Source organism: Notamacropus eugenii, chromosome 3, assembly GCF_028372415.1.
Source record: "Notamacropus eugenii isolate mMacEug1 chromosome 3, mMacEug1.pri_v2, whole genome shotgun sequence".
Taxonomy (NCBI): domain Eukaryota; kingdom Metazoa; phylum Chordata; class Mammalia; order Diprotodontia; family Macropodidae; genus Notamacropus; species Notamacropus eugenii.
Genome location: NC_092874.1, coordinates 49998259 through 50022658, shown reverse-complemented (window position 1 = coordinate 50022658; position 24400 = coordinate 49998259). Strand labels below are relative to the sequence as shown.

General features: G+C 37.0%; 2 long non-coding RNA genes across 5 annotated transcripts in view; both read right to left on the bottom strand.

Annotated features, from left to right (window-relative positions):
- Positions 1-24400, bottom strand: part of LOC140530919 (uncharacterized) — a 949813-nt gene that overhangs the window by 423688 nt on the left and 501725 nt on the right. The gene's annotated exons all lie outside the window — the stretch shown is intronic.
- The window catches only part of LOC140530930 (uncharacterized), a 35663-nt gene continuing 18594 nt past the window's right edge, over positions 7332-24400 (bottom strand). Inside the window, exons 2-4 of the long non-coding RNA XR_011976179.1 lie at positions 12214-12260; positions 10730-10855; positions 7332-7676 (exon numbers count right to left, since the gene is read on the bottom strand). This is a non-coding gene — a long non-coding RNA (uncharacterized lncRNA). The remainder of the gene's footprint in view (positions 7677-10729; positions 10856-12213; positions 12261-24400) is intronic.

The following is a 24400-nucleotide window of genomic DNA, read 5'->3' as shown; positions in this document are numbered from 1 at the left end:
GTTTTCCACACCCTTTAAATTTTGGTGCCCTGGCAAAAATCCCTGATCCCTTCACCCTAGTTACACCTCTGGTCCTCTGATATCCCAAGTTTATTCATAGTTCCCCTGATCTAATCCCTTCCATCATACCATGACCCAAATCAATTCTTAAAGTTCTCCTTTTCACACCATTTCTGTTTCTCAGTGCTAATACCACAAAGAGAAACAGTGGCACCAACACTGACCCACCTGTCATAGATGTTTTAGCAACACTCACATGCACAGCAAATGGCAAAGAAGGTGAAAACAATCCCTTTGTCCCTGTTTAAAAATCTATGTTCAGGGACAAAAGAAATAAAACATGGGAAGAAAAAAGAGAATTTTCTCCCAAAAATGTATATAACGGAGGCAGGAAGGAGATCTGTTTAAAAAAAAAAATCTCTGGAGTTGCGAGACCAGTCAAGATAGTAGAGTAGGAGGAAAACAACATAGCCCATCTTCTCTGATAACTACACAATGAGTCACAAGATAGAGTCATAGACTAATGCCAGACCAAGTAGTGAACAGAAATCTAAGAAGAAACCATAGTAGGTCATCTTTCCTGCCCAAGATCACAAACTTGACCCACAGACAAGTAGGAAATGTCGAACAGGGTGGGCTGGGATCATGGAATTAGACCCTAGGTGTAGAACAGAGGGAACTGAAATCTCAGACTCAGGCTGGGTGAAAGGAGCCACAGCCCTGTCACTCAAACGCTATGATGGGTGGGTTGATTGAAAATGATTGAGGAAACAAAGTTTCGTTTCCAAACATATCAATTTATTAAACAATACATACCAATTGCATAACAAATTGGGACCAGGCCTCTTCAGCTGGGCACTGGACCCCAAATACATGGGTAGACACATTTTTATGCATTCAAACAATTAACAGGATATAAACCAGGATAGAAGATTGGGTGATCAGATTTCCAACTGGACAAAAGATTAGGGACTTTCCAGACTGGAAGGGGGAGAGAAAATAGGTACAACTCCCATAAATCAGAAAAAAGAGGAGCCCCACTCCCGCCTCAAGTGTCTATTTTCAGTAAAAGGAACAAGAAAACAGTGACTGACCAGGACAGGGCCAGTTTTCAGATAAGTCATATGGATTACTCAAGAAGCATAATTGTAAGAAAACTTAAAACCATCTTCAGATTTGACTGGGTTTCTAGTTAGCAGTAACCTAGGTCTTTAGTTAAGGGTCTCTAGGCAGTAGGTAGAGGTGGTACAGTTTCCCAGTCATGCAGAGCTAGGTTCAAACAATACAATAAAGTTTTCTCACTACTCTCATAAGTGAATAAAATTCTCTCACAAGACAAAATTTGGACTAGACCCATTATTTAACAGAAAGAGAGCTGAGCTAGATCCAGAACTGAGTCACGAGATAGAGTCATTGTGGTTCACTGAATTTCCACACTTCGGGATCTTAGACTCAATACCCACCCTTTCCAAGAACTAGGCTTCAAAGCTCTCCTTCAGATCCCTTGGAAAGAGGATTTGAGAATCAGCTCCCAGGCATAGAGGCTGTAGCTCTGTTACTTGGACTTAGCCCCTGGGAGAAAACAGGACCTCAGAATGAATAACAATAGTAATAAAAATTGCACCTCCTATGTTCCAGGCATTGTGCTGAGTACTTTGTAAGTATTATCTCATCCGATCTTCCCAACAACCCTGGGAGGTACATACCATCATTATCTCCATTCTATAGTTGAGGAAACTGAGGAGAATAGAAGTTAAATGGCTTGATTCACATCTGAGACTGAGTTTGAACTTGGGACTTTCTGACTCCAGACTCACACTCAGACTCCACACTGACTTGGGACTCAGACTTTATCCATTGTGCCGCCTGGCTGCCTTATCTAGGGGTATCATTCACATTCTGGAGGATGTAAGACTTGGCCCCCATTCAAGGAACAAGGCCTCATTGCTGTTCCTCAGATCCCAGAAAGGAGAATCTAATACATAATTCCCAGGCACAGGAGTTACTATGGTCAACCCAAGAAAGGGGACCTCAGGCTCTGTCTTTCTTATCTTGGAGATCAAGACAACAGACAAGACAGGTCAGTTCCATACAAGGTCACAATAATCCAATCAGAAATGTGCAGAGCTGAGCCCTACAGGAAATAAGGCTAGAAGAATGAGTAAACAAAGAAGCAAAAAACCTATTATGATGCAAGCCAGGGATACCCGAGATATAAACCCAGAAGAGGACAGTAACTCCAAAAAGTCCTGTAAGCAAAGCCCAGAAGAAAAACACAGTTTAGCCACAAAATTAACTCAAATTACTAGGAGAAATGATGCAAGGATTTTTTTAAGTGTTAAAAAAGAATATTATAAATGAGAGTGCTGGTGGAAAGAACTTGGGGGAGGGGGTGAGAATTATGGAGAAGAGATTTAGAAAGATGATTAACAGTTTAACATGAGGTACAAAAGCTTTCTCAAATAACAGATTCCTTGAAATTTAGAACAGATCAAATAGAAGCAAAGGAATCCATGAGACAACAATAAATATTTTTAAAAATTAAGAGCTTGGTAAGAATAGTAAATATATGTGGTATTTCATGTCAAAAATAACTGATATGAAAAACAGATCAAGAAGAGATCATTTAACAGTCACTGGATTACCTGAAAACCAGCATAACAACCAAAAAAAAAGTCTGGATATCATATTTCAAGAAAAGAAAACTGTCCCAGAATATTAGAGCAAGAAAAAAATAAAAATACAATCTCTTGATCACTTCCAGAAAGAAACTCCAAAAAAGAAAACTCCCCAAAACACCATAGCCTGAATTCAGAGCTTCTAGATCAAAGAAAAAAAACACAAGTAACCAGAAAGAAAGAGTCCAAGTCTCAAGGAACTACAGTCAGTATCACACAAAATTTAACAGCTTAATAGCTGTTAAACTAGTACAATGTAGTCACAGAAACAGTGAGCATGGGGTGTGATATTACAAAAGATGAAGACCAAAGATATTAACTTGCATCCAAGAATAACTTACCTGGAAAAACTGAGAATAATCCTACAGGGGAGGAAATAGATCTTAAATGAAATAAAGAACTTTCAATCATTTCTGATTTTAAAAAAAAAGACTAGGTGAGTAGAAATTTTGAAATGCAAACATGGAAATTTATTGAAACATAAACAGGTAACTATGAGGGAAAAATTAAAAGAGTCTTTACAAAGAGTGCTTCTATTCTATTAGGGGGAGGAAAGAAAATTACAAGGTCCCTTAAAAAAACCTAATGACAACAGATATGATAAAGGAAGTCAAATAAGACAGAAAAGCTGAATGTTTGGGGTTTTTTTATGTTTTGATGATGTTGAAAGAAAAAAGGGAAATAGAAGGGAAAAATGATACGCTGGAATGGGGGGATTAAATTATGGAGGGGGCAATTGTTATTTCATATAATTGGGTGAAGCAAACACAAGACTGTACAAATATGGAAGAGGCAAGGAAAGCAGCTCCCATTTGAACCTCATTTTCATGTGAATTGCTCATTAAAGAACAGAAAACAAAATGTCAAGAGTTTGTGTAGAAATACATTCAACTAAATAGGGAAACAGGAGGCAACAGGAAGGGGAAAAAAGAGAAATAAAAAAGGAGAGCAGATTCAGGGAAGGATTGGTTCAAAGTAAAGTAAACCCTAAGCTTGGAGGGGTATCTTGAAGAGGGGTTTAAAAGAAAATAAAGGGTAGAAATATATAAAAAAAGAGGGAGGAGGGAGCAAAGAAAGGGGAAAGTACAAGGGAATAGGGTGGAAGACAATAAAACTTTAAGAATATATTAATGATCCTAAATAAAACATGAATGGGACGATCTAAATCCATAAAATGGAACAATATAGAAGCATGGATTATAGTTTACAAAAAACTCTTTTGAAACATAAAGATACATGGCATTAAAGGATTGGAGCAAAACCTATTATGCCCCAGATGAATTTTTTAAGAAATTTAATTTAAAAAAATTTTTTAAAGTAATACCCATTATCTCAGACAAGACAATAGCAAAAATAGATTTCATTAAAAGAATTAAACAAGAAAACTACATTTTGCTGAAGGTTACTACAGATAATGATTGGGACTCTTTCCAGTACAATGTGAGCCCATTTAATTTAAGTCAACCAACATTTATGAAGTCCTGTTCTAGGCATGAGTGAGGTGCGAGAATAGATAAGAAGCAACTATATAGAAAGAAGAGAATGGGTAGTATACTGGGCCCTGGAATAGGCCCATATTTTGAGATGGAAAAGAGGAAGCTCAAACCACAAAGAGATTAAGAAGATTGTACTTAACTAATTTAGGTAATGAATCACTTTTAGTAGAATGCTTTCATTGAACAACATTTGACAAACACTTATTGATAAATAACATTTTGCAAGATACGCTAATAAATACATAAATGTTGGTTGAATAAATGGTCTCAATGGAGCAGAGGAGACTAAAGTCAGATTGCAGGAGCTCAAGAAAGTGTAGGCGTTGAATATACATCACAAATTTGAGGAATTTGGCAGAAAAATAAAAGGAAAATATCTAATAATAGCTAAACTAGTCAGCAGCATCAACAAAGGTATTTTTGTTTTTAAAGATTGGACAATAATTCTGTCTGGTTGGCAAAAAGTAAGCATTTACCATTTAACTGGTCATCCCAGTTCTTAACTTTATGACTTCTAATTCAAATCAGAGATAAAATTCCAGTGCTTGAGACAATGTATTGCCAATCTTTTTTTTTAATGTAAAATTTTTATACTTTCATAATGTATAAGGTATAATGTGCTTACCAGGGTTGCCCTGGTAAATATTTAACAACCATCTTTCTGAGAGGAAAAACATACCAGCATACAACAAGCTTTTAAATTTAATCTGCTTTATCAACATTTTCTCCATACTTTCTTAAGTCTAGATAATTAATAAAGCAATAAATCGAGTCCCAATTTGTAACATTTGCCAACTTTCATGGTATAAATGCTCTCTCAGAAAATTTAACAAACAGTTCTCTCAAGTCTGTAAAAGCTGGTGCCAGCCCACAATTACATGTATATAAGACTTAGATCGAAAAATCTAAAACCATCCAGTCCAATCCCTTCATTTTACAAATCAGAAAATTAACACACATATAGAACTTTAATATTTAAAAAGGGTTTTACATATCTTATTTCACTTGAGTTTCACAACAAATACTCTCCGAATAGACTACTAACCCTGTGTGAAAGATGAGGAAACAGAAACCTGGAAGTTAAGTGATGAGCCTGTGGTCACATAGCCAATAAGGGCCAGAGCTGGGAGATGAATCCACATCTTTGTAACTCCAGGTTCAGCCCTCTGTTCACTAGGCCCCTCTACCTCATTAAACCCCCACTCTAAAAATGTTGAAGTTGGAAAAAAGGACTAATATTTTATTCTGCTAAAGTTTTATTTTAAAATTATAATCGCTGGAAAATTCTTTTTTCAAGTCTTTTAATTTTTGCAAGGACAGCCCAACCAGTATATGCTAGTGATTGGAAAGAGCTAGGTTCAACTCCAGACTCTCACACTTGTTGTCCATGTAACTTTGGGAGTCACTTAACCCACCTGGGCCTCAGTTTCCTCATCTTGAAAATGAGAGGATTGGACTAAGTGATTCATGGGGCCCCTTCTAATTCTAGATCTATGATCCTAGGAACTGTCCAAGAATTCAATTCAACAAACATTTTTTCTGCCTATTAGAACTTAAAGCATTGTAGGAGAATAAAAGACAAAAAAGAAATATGATCATTTTCAAAAAGCTTACATTCTAATTAGGGAGATGAGACCACACATAAATAAACAAATGCAATATAAACTAAAATGGGGCAAGTCTTACAGGAAGCTTTCTCTATTACTTTCTCCCTTCTAGAAGCTCCTATGGGCCTCTCTTAGTCCATGACAGACAACGTAGCACTTAATTATATATTGTACTATTGTCTTTTAAAGCTTTCTAACGTATGTGTTGGTCATAGTTTCCATTCCTTTCCCATACTGTGTGTGTGTGTGTGTGTGTGTGTGTGTGTGTGTGTGTGTGTATTCTCATGCTATCCTTATACCATAAACTCTCTAAGGGAAAAAAAACTGCCTTATATGCTCTTGCATACCCCCATGCAAACCAGGACATTGCTAGGCATATAACAGGTGCTCAGCAAATATTTAATTGATTAATCAATTAAATACTGTCATGTCAACAGGTTCACCACAATTCTAGGCTTAACTGTTAGAAATCCAGGGTTACTTTCATCAAGTTTCTTTAATATGTATTAGTTGAATAACTTGGAGTTTTAGAATACCGAGGTACTCTTTTGAATGAAGGGATTTTTTAAATATCTTTGCAAAATGACCTAAAATTATTGTATATCAAAATGTCTTTAATTAATGGGCATTATCATTTAATAAGCAAAGGATAACTAAGGAGCAAACTTTCATATTTGATTGGAATCTACATAATGTCAAGAGAACACAAAAAAGACCTCCACACTCAGTGGATCCCCTTTGGAGAATTTACTGGAGCACATGGATACATTTCATATAGGATTGGCAGACATACAGGAGTTGCAACCTTCATTATTAAAAAGTCTACCAATGTTGATGAACTTAGCGGTATTGGAAAATTGGAATATCACTCAGTGAGCTACTTTGATCCTTTCCAAAATGGATTGCTTTTTTGGATTAATAATTCAATCAATAACAATTATACATCTATTATGTGCTTGTCACAGTAATAATAGGTGTTGGAAATACAAAGTCCCTGTTTTCAAGGAGTATATATTCTAATAGGGGAGATGACATGCATATATATTCATTTAGACAAAACATATGCAAAACAAAAGGTGCTAGCAGCTGGCAGACCATAAAAAGAATTATGCAGAAGGTGATGCTTGACCAGAATCTTGAAGACAACTAAGGATTCCAAAAAGTGATGGTAGGGAGGGAGAGCATTCCAGGCATGGGGAACAGGCAATGCAAAGGCATATGGAGAGAAGAGATTGAGGGTAGTGTGTTAGGAACATCAAGAAAGTCCATTTGACTGGATGGTCAAAGGCACAGGAATAGGTAACATGCAATAAGGCTGGAAAATATAGTATAGGATAATATAGTATAGGATTATAGTATACAATAGTATAGGATCAGGTTGTGAAGCATTTTATAAGCCAAACAGGAACTTACAGCTGATACCAAAGGTAATGGGGAGCCCTGGCATTTATTGAGTGGAAGGGTTTATATGGTCATACCAGAGCATTAGAAAAATCACTGACAATTGTGTGGAAGATAGATTGGAGTGGAAAGATAACTAACTGCACAGGTCAAAAACAAATAACCTTTTAGTCTCTCTGTTGATTAAGCAATAAAGAAAACTTCATGGAACATTCTGTCGTTGTTTAGTCGTATTCAGTGCTGTTCAACTCTTCATGACCCCTTCTTGGGATTTTCTTGGCAAAGATACTGGAGTGGTTTGCCATTTCCTTCTCCATTTGACAGATAAGGAAAATGAGACAGACAGGATGAAGTGATTTGTCCAGGGTCACACAGCTAGTAAATGTCTGAGGCAGGTTTTGAACACTGATCTTCCTGACTCCAGCTCCTGCACTCTTTCCAAGGAGGCACCTAACTGCCCTGAACATGGAACAAAGTCCATGGAACAAAAGACTCTGAAATTTTGTAAAAACGAAAATTAATATGTTTTATCATGCTCCTATTGTTAGGGAACATTTGGTATTATTATATAAATCACTTCTAAGCAGTGTTGTATAAACATCTGGAATGTGTATTCCTATTGCATTTTTCAAACCAGCAATGGAAAAGAGATAAGATCCTACTCTGGGCTGCAAACAAACTCTAACACTAGCAGTTTTTCATTCAGGCTAGTTCTCTCACACACTCAGTTTTGAACATTAAGAATTATATTACTAGCTACACTGCAAGTGAATAACCAAACTGCAGTGCATTTGATATAGAACTGTGAAAGTTTATGTTTGAATTCTGGAAACTAAATTGTCAGAGTTTATCTTTAATACAAGTTGTTCACTTGTATTAAAACTTTCACATTTAAGTCACATTTATTCTTTCATTTTCCAAAAGAACAATATCGCTAATTTTCAGTGATGATAAATATATCCAAAATTTGAAACTTTTTATGTTTTCGGGACCCAGAAGTATAGATGAACCAAACAAAAAAAGGTCAATTTTCTATTCCTGAATCTCAAGAAGTATGAAACATTTAACTTGTATGTTTATCAACAATCTTCAGACAGGAGCAGCTTAACTGTACCACTTGCAAGAGACAAAATTCCAAGTGTTTAGGAGTTTTATTTTACAATTTAGGAGGGAAATGTTAACATCCTCAAAGTTTAAGATAAGTCTGACATTACAGTTATTTCATCTCATATGCTTGGATTCCAAGAATTCCCCTTCGGAAAGAAAGAGGACAAAAGGACGGAAAGGAAGAAAATAAAGGGAGAAGAAAAGAAAAGCAGTCATTTCATTTTTGCAAATTAAATGTTTCTGTATTTTCTAAAGTCTTTGATTTTGAAAATTGTACTGATTAAACTGCCAGCTTTTGAAAGTTTTTTCCCACTATATTTAGTGCAATAGGAAGTATTAGCATGATTTTCACTTGTTCACTGAGTACTTCCAGCTTACTAGGGGTGGTGTCTTCTCTTTGATCACCACACCATTTTGGATTTAGATGAAAGCAAAGGATAAAATAAAGTTCTATTTTTCTATGGTGTAATATTTTAAGAGGTATCAAAAGAGACTGTCTCCATACAATCACCTTGGATATTCCCATCTTCCTAAAAGCTCATGAGATGGACTGAAAGGTAAACTACACAAAGAGAATTTAGAAAAATAGTGAATATAAAATTAGAAGGTACTAAATTGAATTGATAAACTATAAAATTATGAAATGGAGCAGGCATGCCCATTCTTTGGGGACTCACCAGGAAAGACTAAGATGGCAGCAGGTCAAGATGACTACGGTCACACTTTAATAAACCACAGAGGACATAGGGATAATGGCACAGAAAACACAGAGACAAGCTGCAAAAAGAGGCACAGAGACAAATAGTAATGGGGATAGAGTGGGATGGTGAAGGAAGACAGGTAGCAGTTAAGGTAGAGATCAGGAAGGGAAAAGCACAGAGGGTAACAAAACGATGCATTAGAGTTGGGAACACACAGCAGCATGGAATGAAATGAAGCTGGCAGACTGATGGGGGAAGAGGAAGCAAAGGAATTTGGGGTGTCATTTTTAAAAGATTTTTTTTGAGAAACAGACTTTCTTGGGAAAACTGTTTTATATGCAAAACATCATAAATATGTACTCATATTATTTTAAATATAAACATATTTTATACATACTTTATAAATATATTGTTTTATACAAAAATATTTTATATGTAGGGATTGTTAACCTGGTGGGGCCATGGGCACATAAGAAATTCATGCATAAGATTATAGGGGGTCCATGAACTTGGAAGTGAAAATGTCTTTATTTTAAATTAACCTTTGGATGGAATTGAACAAGCCTTCCTATTAGGACATTTAAAGAACATTATTCTGAGAAGGGATTCATAGGTTCACCAGACAAGTTCAGAAGTCCAGCATTATAAAGAAAGTTTTATGAGGAATGAGTCTGGAGATTTATAAGAACTATGGCTTGAGAGAAACTACAGAAGACAGAGCAAAAACATAGAATAACTTCCTTTCCTGACTGATTATTTTTAACTTTAATCTTGAGAAGATAAAACAAAATTCTTAAGAATTTCTTGAGACTTTACAAAATACTGAGTGAGCTGAAGGTGGGACTGTCTCCAGAAGTAAGGAAGCCTCATTTGCAGTTAAAGCAACAGGAGACTCTGGCTATGATCATTCTCACAGCTAAAACATTACAACCAAGTATTTCTGTTGTTACTTATTACATTGTTACCAAATTACATAGTCGGTAGCCTTAATATTTATTTAATTCTAGGTCATTAGCCTCTTTCATAATTCTGAGCCATATTTTTCCAAATACATTTTGCCATCTTCCCCTGTGATCTCACTTTGAAGTCATTATATACTGAAAAATATTTTTGTCATCCTCTCCTGTGATCTCATATTGAATATCAAGTTGTCTTAATATTCAGTACACAGTACTGAATTCCATTCAAGGTATTTTGAATATAATACACAGAATATCAAGGCATGTGCTAGCATGGTTTAGGAGATCTTCTCAGGCTCTTCACAGAATTCTTCTACACCTTCATCCACAAGGACAGATGCAGGACATGTTCTGTTGCTGTCATTGAAGTCCCGTCTGACTCTTCGTGATCCCATTTAGGGTTTTTTGGCAACGGTAATGGAGCGGTTTACCATTCCTTTTGTAAACTGCAATTATCTTTATGATAGACTTCTTACTCATGCTCACATATCTGATGAAATTATATTTCTTGTTACCTTTGGGTGCCCGCTAAAAACTCTGCCAACTCCTTTATTTGCTTCTACAAAGAGAACCTATCAGTTATCCTTCCCTTTAACTGCAACTTTTATTAAGTGTTCTGAAAAGGCCGGAAGAGAAAAAGAGAATTCCAGAAACCAGCACAATACTAAAAAAAAAAAAAAAAAGGAAAAGCATTCACAATTTATTTTTAAAAGAAATAAAATTAATTAATTCATGTTTATAGACAAAAAGTCTTTGGCACCCTCTGCCCCTTTTAGTCACTCTGACATCATCACAGCACACAGAAGAAGCAGATGGAGAACCCAGCAGGACTCAGGGAGACGTTTCACTTTTCTTTGATTCTTGGCTCACCAGGTCCAAAGAATTCATTGCCTAGTGGGTGACGTTCTGCTTAGAACAGATACAGGCTATCATTTAAGAACATACTGAAAGCTATTCCAGCTTAGTAGAATCATCACAGACTATGAAAATCCACGGTTCTCTCCGTACCTTGATGAGGCATTAAAATGAGACTTTTGTGGAAGACTCTACTTGCCACAGCATAAATGCAGCCCAATTATTATATTACTGTGGAATGTTCATTCATTCTTTGAAAAAGCATTTATTAAGTACCAGCTATGTTCTGGGAACTGGGGGATGGAAGGAGAAGGAACAGCATTTATTAAGTGCCTACTATGTGGCAGGCCAATGATGTAATTTACCATTTATCCATACCTCTTCACCTATTGAAACTTTTGTCCATCCCATACTATAAAATAGGGATTCTTAACCTGGGATTGGTGATCTTGGGATTTTTAAAAATATTTTGATAATTGTATTTCAATATAATGTACTTTCTTTGTAATTCTATGTATTTTATTTTACGAATTTAAAAGAAGACCATAGGTTTCAATAGAGTACCAGACAAAAGTCATGACAGCAACATCTAATGGTGACATTAAGGCAATGATAACTTTGTAGATAATACCCAATACCTCAAAAAGAAAATAGTTGAGATTTTCTTATCAACTATAAATATCACCAAATTTCATTATTTTAAAATTAATACCTTAGTAATTTAATGATAACAATAGTAATAACTAATAATAAAATGGCACTTGACAGTTTAGAAAGTTGTGAACTGTAAATTCATGGGATTGGTCCAATATGAGGTAAAATGTCAAGGTGGAGTTTTAGTGTGAGTTTTTTTTAAAAAAGCAATAATATCAATCTCTCCCTTGAAGACTTTATAGTTAATATGAATTTATATCTATGACCTGCTTCTCAAAGCATAATTTAAACTACCTATCCCCTTTCATTGCTCAGAACAACCAGGCACTGTAGCTGAAGTTCCCCAAATTTAAAGCATTAAAGTGAGATTGGTCTTTGAATTTTTAAATGATTTGCAGTAAAAATATCAGTTTGAGATTAAGTCAATAAAATTAATCATTCATGACCCTGAAGGCAGAAGGGGTGAGGGTAGGAGAGAGTGGGAGGAAATTGGAAATCACTACAAAATTTAAAGCTGCCAGGAGAGAAGGGACTGGGGGAATTACTGTTAATTCACCCTGGCCAAATTCAAATACAAGCTATTCTTTGTAATTCAACTTGGGGTGTCGTTTTCTTGTCACTGTCTGCAAATGTAACCAAGAAATACGGTCAAATCAACCGGCATATGTGCAGACGCAGTTTGATATAAGGGAAAGAATACAGGACTGGAGAGGGTCAGTAAACCTGGGTTCAGTGTGAGAGCTAACACTTCTTACCTGTGTCACTGCACAAGTCATTTGTCCTTGCCCCTTGGTTTCTCCGCCTGTAAAATGAAAATAATTATGCTGCACTGTTTCACTTTGTTGTGAGAAATGTGTTTTATAACCTTTAAAGTCCTATATGAACGTTATTATGCATGTCTCTTTTTATTTTATTTTATTTTATTTTGTAAGAGAGAGGTGTTGACCTGTGAGTTCATCTCCCAATACGGAACGGCAACTTAACAGCCATTCTAAGACAAAGTCTTAGAAAATTTCCTGAAGTATTTAATATTTTGTGATTTCCTCCCCTACCTATCTACAACTCTACTTGGTCTGAACTCCAGGGAACCTGATGCCCCTCCCAGGATTGGCTAATTATCATTCTGTTTGACTCAAATACTCAGCACCTTTCAACACCCTCAGCCTCCCTTCCCCTCTGATTGGAGAGAGGATGGGGCACTCAACCCCACCCAAAGCCCTTTGTAAAGGACTGGACATGGACGTTGCACCTCACTCAGTTTTTCATCTTAACCTCTGCTGGGGGATACAAGAGCCTGGTGCCTTCCACCAAGCCCTAACCAATCCCCCCTCACCCCTCACTCCTGTCCTAAATTACAATGCCAGTGGATGATTTTTGTCTTGTCCTTCACAATCTGTGATCTAATCACTGTCTATGAGTATGATCAGCTCTAACCCACAGTCTTCCACAGGACACATCCTTCTGGTCCTCTTAAAGATGGAAACTTATGTAAAGAATGGGAGGTGTAAATGGGGAATGACAGAACATGCCCCTGCTGCTGCTGCTGCAGCTCTGCCCCCTCCCTCATATCCCCATCCCCACTGCAGTTGCTCTCCCCAAGGCTGACTTTCTGTAGCACTTATAGTCCAAGCTGTTACATTTCATTTGGTACGGTATTCCAGCTGGTGTTCTCCATCGCCAAAGTATGTATCATCTCTCCAATTTAAGCACTCACCAACATTTGTCCACTGAATAACTCCAATCTCTCCACAAACTCATATTAAAGCCCGACAACACTCCAGGAACTAGGACGGTAATAAAGAAACAAGGGCAGCACACAAAAAGTACAAAAACAGTCCCTATCCGCAGAGAGCTTATGTTTGTTCCTGCGTAATCAAATAAATGCAAAGTAGATGTAAGTTAAATTGTGGATGGGAGGCACTAGCTATGTGAGTAGCAGAAAGATGAGGAAAGAAAGGTCTCATGTGAGGAAAGGGGAGGAAAGAGAAGGGAAAAGAAGGGAATAAGCATTTATGCATTGCCTGCTGTATGCCAGGCACTGTGCTAAGTGCTTGATATCATTTCCTCTTCACAACAACCTTGCGAAGTAGGTACTGTTATTATCTTCATTTTACTGCTGAGGAAACTGAGGCAAGCAGGGTTAAGTGACTTACCCAAGGTCACTCAGTTACTAAGTGTCTGAGGCAAGGACCCAGAATGTCCTGTATGATGAAGAGGAAGTAGGTCACTTTGACGGGTGCTCAGAGAGTGTGAAAGGAAGTAACAATACAATAAGCCTGGAAAGAGAGAATGGAGCCAGATTTTAAAAGCTTTAAATGCCAGAAGGAGAAGCTTGTATTTTTTTTCCTATAAGCAAAAGAGAGAGCTTTTTGAGCAGCGAATGAATGAATAATAAATGCTCAATAAATATACCTGCTCTGACTCCATGACTCTAAAGACAGCACATACTTTTGCTCCCAGCTTAGTTCAACATCTCTTGCTCTGGAAAGTGTTTACCCTGTACCATGACATATAAGTGAGTCTTTCACAATCTTCTAAAAACCCTGCAAATTGATGTGAACTTCAACTGTGAGTGTTCCAGCCGCTGAGCCCACCTCAGTTGGCTCTAAGCTGTGACAGTGACAGCGACAGCAGCAGGTTTCCCTTCCCCACTGTCACAGAGAACAGACCACATTCAACAAATATTTCCTGAGCAATCACCATGGGCAAAGTGCCGGGCCAGGCTGCTGCTTAAGCCAGTCTATAATGGATAAAAAAGGCTGCTGCTGCTGCTGCCGCCGCCGCCGCTGCTGCTGCTGCTGCTGCTCATGGCCCTAAAAAAAATAGCTTTCTGTACTCTGAAGCTAAATGAACATGTTTGGAATGAAAGTTCATTCACTAAAAATATATTAATTAAATCAATCAATAATCCAAATGTACTTATTACGTGATTATGAGCTTCAGGCAGGAATATATTTTGATTTTCTTTGTATCCCCAAGATTTTTAGCACAGTGCCTGGCCCATAAAAGGTGCTTACTATTTATTGATTATTGATCACCTATTTTATATGAGCTAGGCACTATGTTAGGCTCTGCAGGTATAAAGATAAAAATGAAATAGACCCTGTCCTAAAGGTCCTTACATTCTCCAGCACCTACTATGCGCACAGTACCGTGCCAGGTGCTGTTGAGAAGACAAGTAAATTACCTGGCCCTTGATTTCAAGGTGCTTACTATATTGTTGGGGAAGGAAGATGTACACATGTAGAAAGATAAATCATAGGAAACACAACAATATCGGGGATGTCAAAAGGCAGTACATGATGAGAAAATGAATGATATAAATACTATTTGGAGTCAAGGAAAGGAAAGATCAGTGTTTACAAGCTGAGGATGACTTCATGAAAAGCATTTCACAATTTAGAGGCAGCATGGGAGTTGGATTCCAGTTCTGACTCTGCTACTTAGCACCTGCCCCAGTGACCCTGGACAGGTCACTTTACTCCCTAGGCCTCAGTTTCATTTGTAAAATGAGGAAACTGGATTAGATGACCTCTGCGTTCCCTTGCTGTTCTAAATCTATAATTCTATGAAAAGTGAAGTGTATGAGTGACAGCCAGGTGGCAAACAAATAGATGTGGAATCAAGAGGACCTGAGTTCAAATCAGGCCTCAGACACTTAGGAGCTGTGTGACCCTGGACAAGTCACTTAACCCCAATTGCCTCAAAAAAAAAAAAAAAGCTATGAGCATAACACAGGTTTCTTTGGGCATGCCCAGTTCTCCTTACATAGAGACATCATTGAGGGGTCCTTGGAGTATGCCCAACATGGAGCCTACTGTTTCCCCTGCCACATGGGTAGAGGTAGTTTCCTTTAATTGGCTGCCTGTGTCTTTAAAACTAGTGAGATTGAGCTAGTTGATCCTTTTCACACCATTTTCTTTTGGCTGTACTCTTTTTCAACAAACTCTGATCTGATATCATAAACTGAACTCATGAGAGGGGAAAGATTTCCTTCCCTTGCCCCTCTCTTTCACTAGGGCTCTTAAAAAATAGGTCTAGGGGTGTTCGTTTCTATTCTGTATTGTTTGTCCTATTTAGTTTCAGGGGCCAGAGGGCATCTTCACAGAATTCAAGCCATGGAAACCTTGTAGCCAGGATTGCAGGAAGGAAGCACAGGCAGACTGGCAAGGAAGCCAGGGTGCCCAGGACTTAAGCCCAAGGGGGATTTTGAATTTGCAACTGGAACTGTGCTCTACAAAAACCAAGCTAAACTATGAACCTAATTATCTATCCCTCCTCAGAGCCTGAGGTGGTGCCTCCCACATGTTGAAGGAGTAGGTTTGAGTATTTCAAATATATCTGCTGTTGTGTAAAAGCTAGTCTGACTGTGAGTGGCTAAATGAACTGGGGTACAGGTGATCCCTCCTACAACTGAGGGAACAGCATCAATAGGGGCTGAAGCCAAAGACAGAAAACTTATTTACCACCACCACCCCATATCACCTTAAGGGTAATGGAGAACCCTGGAGGTAATTATCTTAACTACTTGGCCTTCTAGGTATTGAGAACCATGGTAGTCAGTCTAGACTCTCTGGTCTAATTCTGGTATTCTCTCTCTTTTTCTTTCTCTCTCTCTCTCTCTCTCTCTCTCACATATATGTGTGTATGTATGTATATATATGTATATATGGAAGTATGGGCATATGGATGTATGTGTACACATACACACACACACACATATACACACCCACAATCCAAACCATTCCTCAAAAAATAAGTGAGCAAATCAATATTTGAACAAAAAGGAGAATTGCAAAGTATTCACAACCACATGAAGATTGCTCTGCATAACTAATAATAAGAGAAATGCAAATTTGAAAAGTCCTGATCTTTCACCTCACACACTGCAAATTGACAAAGATGACAAAAAATGGTAATAGTCAATGTCAGAGGGGTTGTGAGAAGATACACACATTAATGCATTATTGGTGGAGTTGTAAATCAGTACAAACATTTTGGAAAGCAAAGAAATCATGCAAATTAAGTAGCCAAAATGTCCACAATCTTTGGCCCAGAGATTCTACTGTTGGGCTTGTACCCCAAGGGTCCCATTAGTAAAAACAAAATCTATCTGTCTATCATGTTGGTCAAATGACCTCTAATATCTCTTTAGGCTCTAAAGGTTTGTTCCTACAATTCTACTTTATAGGCTAATGGAAAAAGGAGTCACTCAAACAGAAAACAAACATTTATTTCTGCTCTGTAACAGTATCGGTGACTTGATTTTAAAAATATAAAACTAGTTTTCAGTTCACATCTCATGGACAAGTAAGGTTTCTCTTTGAAAAGGCATTAAAATACCAATAGATAAATGGTTAAAGGACATGAACAGTCAGTTCTCAAAGAAAGAAAGTCAAGCTGTGAAAAACCCAATGAAAAAATGGTTCAAATCATTAATATTTAGATAAACACAGATCAAAACAACTCTGAAATTCTATTCCACAAGTGACAGATTGGTAAAAATGACAAAAAGGTAAATGACCTTTTTTTTTGGAGAAGTTTCAGGGAAGCAAGCACATTAATATACTGTGGGTAGAGTTGTGAATAGAACCAGTCATACTGGAAAACAATTTGGAATGATAACCCTAAAGTCACTAAATTGTGCATACTTTTGAGCCACCTATACCACTGCTAGGCCCATATGCCAGAGAGATGAAAGAAAGATGTATGGGATTCATACATGCAAAAAATATTTCTAGCAGTTCTGTCTGTAGTAAGAAAGAACCAGAAACTGGAAAGAGGATTTGAATTAAAACATAAGTATTTTTGTGTACAATCACTGAGGAGATTTGTTTTTCCTTGATTATTCATATCTATTATAAGAAATTTAGGGGTATCTTCCATTTTTATGGGGGTATAGGAGGGAGAGAAAATAAATTTCTGTCAGTTTTTTAAATAGAAGTGGGGGTACTACAGATGTGGAATGGGGCGTGCATTTTTACATGAAGTTACTGTATTATTAACTTTACTTTTATATTATTTTACTCTGTTACAAAGTGGGAGCTATCTGTAAATGTATGTAATATTAAAAATAAAATACATCAATAGAAGTATGTTATTGTTAAGTTGTTGTTCAGTCATATGTGATAGACATACAAGTATGTGTCTGTGTATATGCATATGTATATTTGTTGTTCAATTGTTTCATATATTCAGTCACATCCAAATCTTCATGACCCTATTTGGGGTTTTCTTGGCCAAGAAACTAGAATGGTTTGCTATTTCCTTCTCCAGCTCATTTTTACAGATGAGGAAACTGAGGCAAACAGGATTAAGTGACTTGCCCAGGGTCGCGCAGTGAGTAAGTGTCTGAGGCCAGATTTGAATTCTTGATGAGGAGTCTTCCTCAATCCAGACCCAGTGCTCTATCCACTGAACCATCTAGTGACTCCCATCAATAAAAGTACAAGCGGCCAAAAAAAGGAAATGGTTGAACAATTTTATTAATATAATGAAGTATTATTTCACTATAAGAAATGACAAAGGGAATAGTTTCAAAGAAAGATTTGCATAAACTGATGCAAAATCAAATAAACAGAACTGAGAATAGCAACGTACAAAGACCTAAGAACTCTGATCAATGCAATCCACAGTTCCAGAGGACAAATGATGAAGCATGTTACCCGCCTCCTGTCAGAGAGATGATGAACTTAAGGCGAAGAATACATTTTTGGGCATGGTCAACATGGCAAAATGTTTTGCTTGGCTATGAACATTTCTTACAAGGTCTTCGATGAGAAGGAGAGGAAATAGGAAGAAGAGATAAGAAAGACACTAACAGGGTTGACCTCCAAAAAGGAAAGAAAAGTCATGGAAACATTGTTAAATGACGGAAGAGGGCTGAAGTGAGTTCAGAAGGAAGCACAGACAAGCAGAAAAGCTTAAAAATTATAGGTTGAATTTATCATATGCTTGAAAGGAAAATCAAGCTGTACATAGAGATTTACGGTTTCATTTACAATCCTCATTTTCTGTTCTACTTTGTATGTGGAGATATTAATTTTATTTGGTATTTAAGTTCAGAATTTTTTAAATTTAAAAATTAATCAAAAGAAAGGAAAAAGAAAATATTAATATTATTACTAATTTCTGTTATTTTTTATATTTAAAAAAATTATACACTGTATATGTTCTGTTTTTTAAAAAAGCAATTATAAAGTAAAGCCCATCTATCATTTTCAATTTTACTCTCTCTGAAATTTATCATTAGAAAGAAATCATCAAAACTTCCCACTTAGGAGTACCCAGATCTTGCTGAATTTTCCTATAAATTATATTGTTGTATATATTTTTCAAAGAAAATAATGATGATTGCTTTACAGAAAACCAAGGTAAAACCTTTCATACCACGCTTGGAAAGCTGGGGAGCTTGTGGTGGTTGCCACAGTTATTTGCAGAGCCCACAATATCATTTAAATACATTAGAAGCATTCCCTCCTTGAGGACCATGTACCCTCTTAAGTGCCTCATACCAACACCACTTGGCTACCTTGCTGTCCTGTATTCTCCACTCCCAAAGGATTTGGGCATAGTTTCATGCTACTAAACTGGTAGAGTCCCAAAAACCTAATGATCAGTAACCAATCAGTCAATGAATAATCATTTTTTAAGAGCCTACTATATGCCATGTGACATAGTGGATAGAGAGCCTTGCCTGGAGTCAGAAAGACTCATCTTCCTGAGTTCAAATCCAGTCTCAGACACTTACTACCTGTGTGACCCTGGACAAGTCACTCAACCCTGTTTGCCTCAGTTTCCTCATCTCTAAAATGATCTGGAAAAGGAAATGGCAAACCACTCCAATATTTTGCACAAAAAAAAAAAAACTTCAAATGGGGTCACAAAAAATTGGATGCTATTAAACAATAAACAATGTTCTAGGTACTGTGCTAAGTCCTGAGGATACAAAGAAAACGAAAAGGCAGTCATGCTCTCAAGGATCTTACAGCCTTTGGAGGGAGACAACATGCACACAACTGTGTACCCATAAGATGTATAAGGAGAAACTGGAGATAATCAACAGAAGGAAGACCCTGGCATTAAGGATGATGGAAAAGACTTCTTGTAGAAGTAGAATTTTATCTGGGAAGTGAATGGAACCCAAAGAGCTAAGAGGCTAAGATGACGAGAAAGTTTAAGGCATGGGGACAGCAAGTGAAAATAGGAGATGAAGTGTCATGTTCAAGAAACAGCAAGGAGGCAGAGTGTGTGAAGGGAGGGGTGGGGATGTAAAGTGTAAGAAGCTTAGAAAGGTAGGAAGGGACTAGTTTGAGTGGACTTTATAAGCCAAGCAGGGGATTTTATATTTGATCCTAGAGGCAATAGGGAGCCACTGAAGTTTAGTGAATTAGATCTTCCCTACCAACCACCCTGCATTAAAATCCTATCACTATGCCTTACTGCAGCATAGAGTTGACACAGATCTCAAAGGCTATATCAGCAGAGCATAAGCTATGATGAGTCCTACCAAGAGGGAAAGAATTGAAGAATGAGCCCAGGAACACATTATGTGTTTGTTTTCCAAGGACCAGCCTAGCTAAGTTTTCCTTGCAAATGTTCCCTCTCCCACACATGTCCCTCATCTACACATTTTCCCTCTCCTACCATTAATTGGTAAATAAAGTTTTTTCTCTATTTCCCATGTTTACATGATAGTCTCTATATCCTAGTTGCAGATACAATTATTGGAGCAAACTTTAAGGGGCTTTAAATGGCACATAAATGTGAAGATGTATTTGTCAATTCAGGAATTTGCCAGTTTATGAATCTTCAAAAAAGTGTGCACTAGTGTGTGTGTGAGGACCAGAGGGGTGGGGGAGGAAAAATTTTCCTTGTCAGTTACCTAGCCTCCTGTTTAATTTAAATGCCTTTTTTAAGGATGTGTCCTCTAGTTTGTTCTAGTAAAAAGAAATACCAGTGGGGGCTCACAAATCATGGCTTTGAATAACTTAAACTGACTCAAATGTGCCTTGAACTTGCTTTCAAAAGTCCTCAAATGAAGTGGTCATGCTTCACACTTTAGGCTCATAAGATTCAAAGATGGAAAGTATTTTAGACTTCATTGAGCTCAATTCCCACAGTTTGCAGAGGAAGAAACCAAGGGCCTAGAGAAATGAAGTGATTTACCCAAGGTCACACAACCAGGAAGTAGCAGAGCCAAGATTTGAAACTCAGGTCCTCTAACTCCAAAGACAGCACTCTTTCCATACCACCCCACTGACTTTAACATTTATTTCAAACAAGGATAAGGACTCATTCAGAAAGCAGATAATCAGAACTTATAATGGTGTTCTCAGAATGGACAGAAACTTAACATTCAGGCACCTAGTATATAGTGAGCTGAAGTACAAGTGAGGAGGACAGAAGAAACATTTTAAGGATCTACTGAACCATAGCCTCAAGTCATTTGGCATAGCTGTGGATGGTTGGCAAACCAAATGCAACCCACAAACCAACCTGGCACACAGCTATGGAGAATAGAATTGTTCTCTTTGAGAAAAGATTTAGGCAAAAAAATTAAAGTCAGAATTTGGAAATAGTGACAGGCTCTTTAAATTGTGGCCAGTTCCATCTTAGAAAAGGAAGGATTCAGACACGAAGAACTGGCAGAGTGTTTGGTTCAGCTTGCCCAAACCTAAACTGGTGAGCAGAGTTTCCTTTCTATCTGCCATGTCCACAAGACAGTCTCCAGATCTTGGCATCAGATATGACTATTAGAGTAACTTCCAAGGGGGTTTAAGTGAGACATGAATGGGAAAACATAATTGCCAGTGGTGATGGATGATGCCCTGAATGGAGGATAAATGCAAAGAGGCTCTCTATAGATGTTGAGGTCTTTCATATGTTATTCATTGTGCATGGCACACGTCTACAGCAAGACAAATTGTGGTCAGATTTAACTCAGAGAAGGAAGAATTCAGAGACATGGAAAATTGTCTAAGTATTTGAATCAGGTCATACCAGGCTGAACTGGTGAGTTGAAATTCCTTTCCATTTGGGTTGAAGGATCTCATAGAATTCTTTAAAGAATGCTTTCCCTTCCTCATCCTCTGTAACAGATGTTAGTACATAAACTGCCAACATCCTCACGGTAGGCTTTATTCACAACAAACTCAGGAAATATATGTTATTATTAACCTCATTTTACAGATGAGAAGACTGAGCCTAAGATAGGTTAAGCAATTTGCCCAAGGCCACACAACTGATATGTGTCTGAGGCAAGCTTTGAACTCAGGTCTTCATGACTCCAGGTCTAGCACTGTGCAGTATGCCACCACCTGGCTGCATCCTTTTTTTATATTATGGACCCTTTTGGTAGACTGGTGAAGTCTATGGACTCCTAAGAATATTGTTTGTAAATGTATAGAAAAAATACATAGACTGCAAAGGAAACCAAAGGCTAGTGAAAATAAAGAGGTAACTATTCCCCCTCCAGACTGAAATCCATGACTAAGAACAGCTGCTCCTGGAAAACATCATCCTGTTGACTGTTGGACTCTAATCTCACATTTAGAGTACTAACAGTTAAACGGATATGTATAGCTATTTTTTAAAGTGTTCATTGGACATTAAATGTATGGCACAATGAATGGATAGACAGCTAGCCTGGAAGACACATAGTGCCTGGTCAATAAGCTCTCTGTGCTCTAGGCTGTTCTTTATCTAAGTACAACTACAAGTTGAGGAATAGATACCCCACATGGATAGAGGGAGTTTACTCACTTGGGAATTCCCTATACCATCAAATCTAGTCCCTGCCCCAATTTTTAAATATAGTAGGTGCTAAATAAATGCTTAGTGAATGAATCAGAATCACCTTCAGTAGTTTCATCCTCCCAACTAAAAAAATAACTGTTATCTTAAGACAAGACAGTCATTGAAAAGTTCTTTGAAAATAGTCAATAATACAATAACACATTATTATGCTCCTTTTTAAAGTACACAGGCTTCTCTGTCAGGAATCTTACACTTCTAGATAAAAATTTGATCTTGTTTTTAATTTCTTAAAGAGCACTATACCCATTTTGTGATGGACCAAATTTTTTAAAACGTGATTTTTTAAAAAAATTAGGGACTTATATTAAGAAAGAGTAAATATTTTTTAAAACTTTGAGCACTAATTAAATCAGATAGAAAAAAATGTGCTTATCCTTAAATAACATTATATTTTCCCTCATAAGGAAAAATATCTGTGAATAATCAAAGATGGAGGAGGGTAATAAAGAAATGGTTTTTCATTAGTTCTAAAAGTTGTGATCTCACAGCTACATTTCTATATAGCAATCATTCTTCAAGACTAGAATCCATTTAGGAGGATTGTTTCACACAAACAAGATACAAATGTATATTGACTTTCCATATTTTCATTTCATTCCCAAAAGGTAGGGATGACCCAAATCCAAGGGTGTATGTTTCAATGGATCCATTTGATCTCATGGTATTCACTCCATGTGTACTGATCACAAAGCATCTATACTTGTGCATCATGTATCATTTCATCCATACCCTCCTACAAATATTACATAGTGGAGTATCTTTCAACATGCTCAAAGTACAATTCCATGGGTACTAGGGCAGCATTTGAATTGTGCATCTGTTATCGTTTCAGCCTACCTTGATTCAAATCATCAAACATTTTTGTGTGCCTATTATTTACAAAGTTTTATCCTTCTCTGCTAGGGATACCAAGACAAACACAAAATAGCTCCTTCCCTCAAAGACATTACATTACCTCCTTTTCTGATCCATCGAAAAATTCAGATTATATTTGTTACCAAGCAATTCTTCCCATTGCTCATTTCACTGTCAACTCACTACAATTTTGAGCAGAGAATTTTGCTTTTCTGTGCCTCAGTTTCCCACCTATAAATGAGAATGATACTTGTCAATTCTCTTTTAGGATGTTTAAAGGATAAATAAAGTACTGTGATGTCTAACAAAATGAAAGTCTACGAAAGAAATCACTAGGTCTGAGTCCAACATGTTGCTAATTATCCCCAGCTTTTTATCTAATATAATCTTGGTGAAAGACATACTTTACATGTAAATATTTAAAAGTACCATTTTCATCATTATAATAAATAAATATTTATTGAGTGCCTGCAGGGTGTATGGCAGTACACTGAGCACAGATCTTATATCAAATAGGAAAAGATTCACACTGCAAAGAAATAGAAAGACCTGGAGCAAAGCACAGAAGCTAGAAATAAGACAGTTCAACCTAGAGAAGAAAAATCCAAAGATAGACACAATTAGTGACAACTAAATTGCTGAGTTGAATTACTTTTTTTTAAATGAACCATCAATTTATTAAAATTTCTCTACATTAAATTATCAATTAAATTGAGTTGCACATATTTGTAGGTTTTGTTTTTCTTTGTTATTTTTCAACAATGAGCAATATTAAACATCACTGCAACTAATTAAGCATGATATGGTGGATAGAAAACTGGCTGTAAACCTGGGTTCAAGTCCTGTCTCTGACACATACTGGTTTTGTGACCCTGGTCAAGTCTTCTAAACCTCTCAATAGCCTAAGCAATTAAATAAGGTGCAACCTGCACTGGTGGAGGGAGTTAACTCACCTGGAATCACAGACCCAGTCACCATCACTAAATAAACTTGCTTTGTGGTTTTATATTTACATAAATAGATCTCAGAACATAAAATGACATAACTTTTCAGCTTCTCTCTCTAAGTCTCCCTCAGTATTCTTTATTTGCACATTCATTCCAATTCACTTTTCCTCTCATATGGTCTGGGTGAGGGTGTACTCTGCCTTTCTGGTAACTAAATTACTTTTTCCAATTGCCATTCCTTCACATTTTTGCCTTCAGACTTGTTATATTCAGGAATACAATTCCAATGCCCATTGATTGGCCCACAGGTTCAGAAATGGCT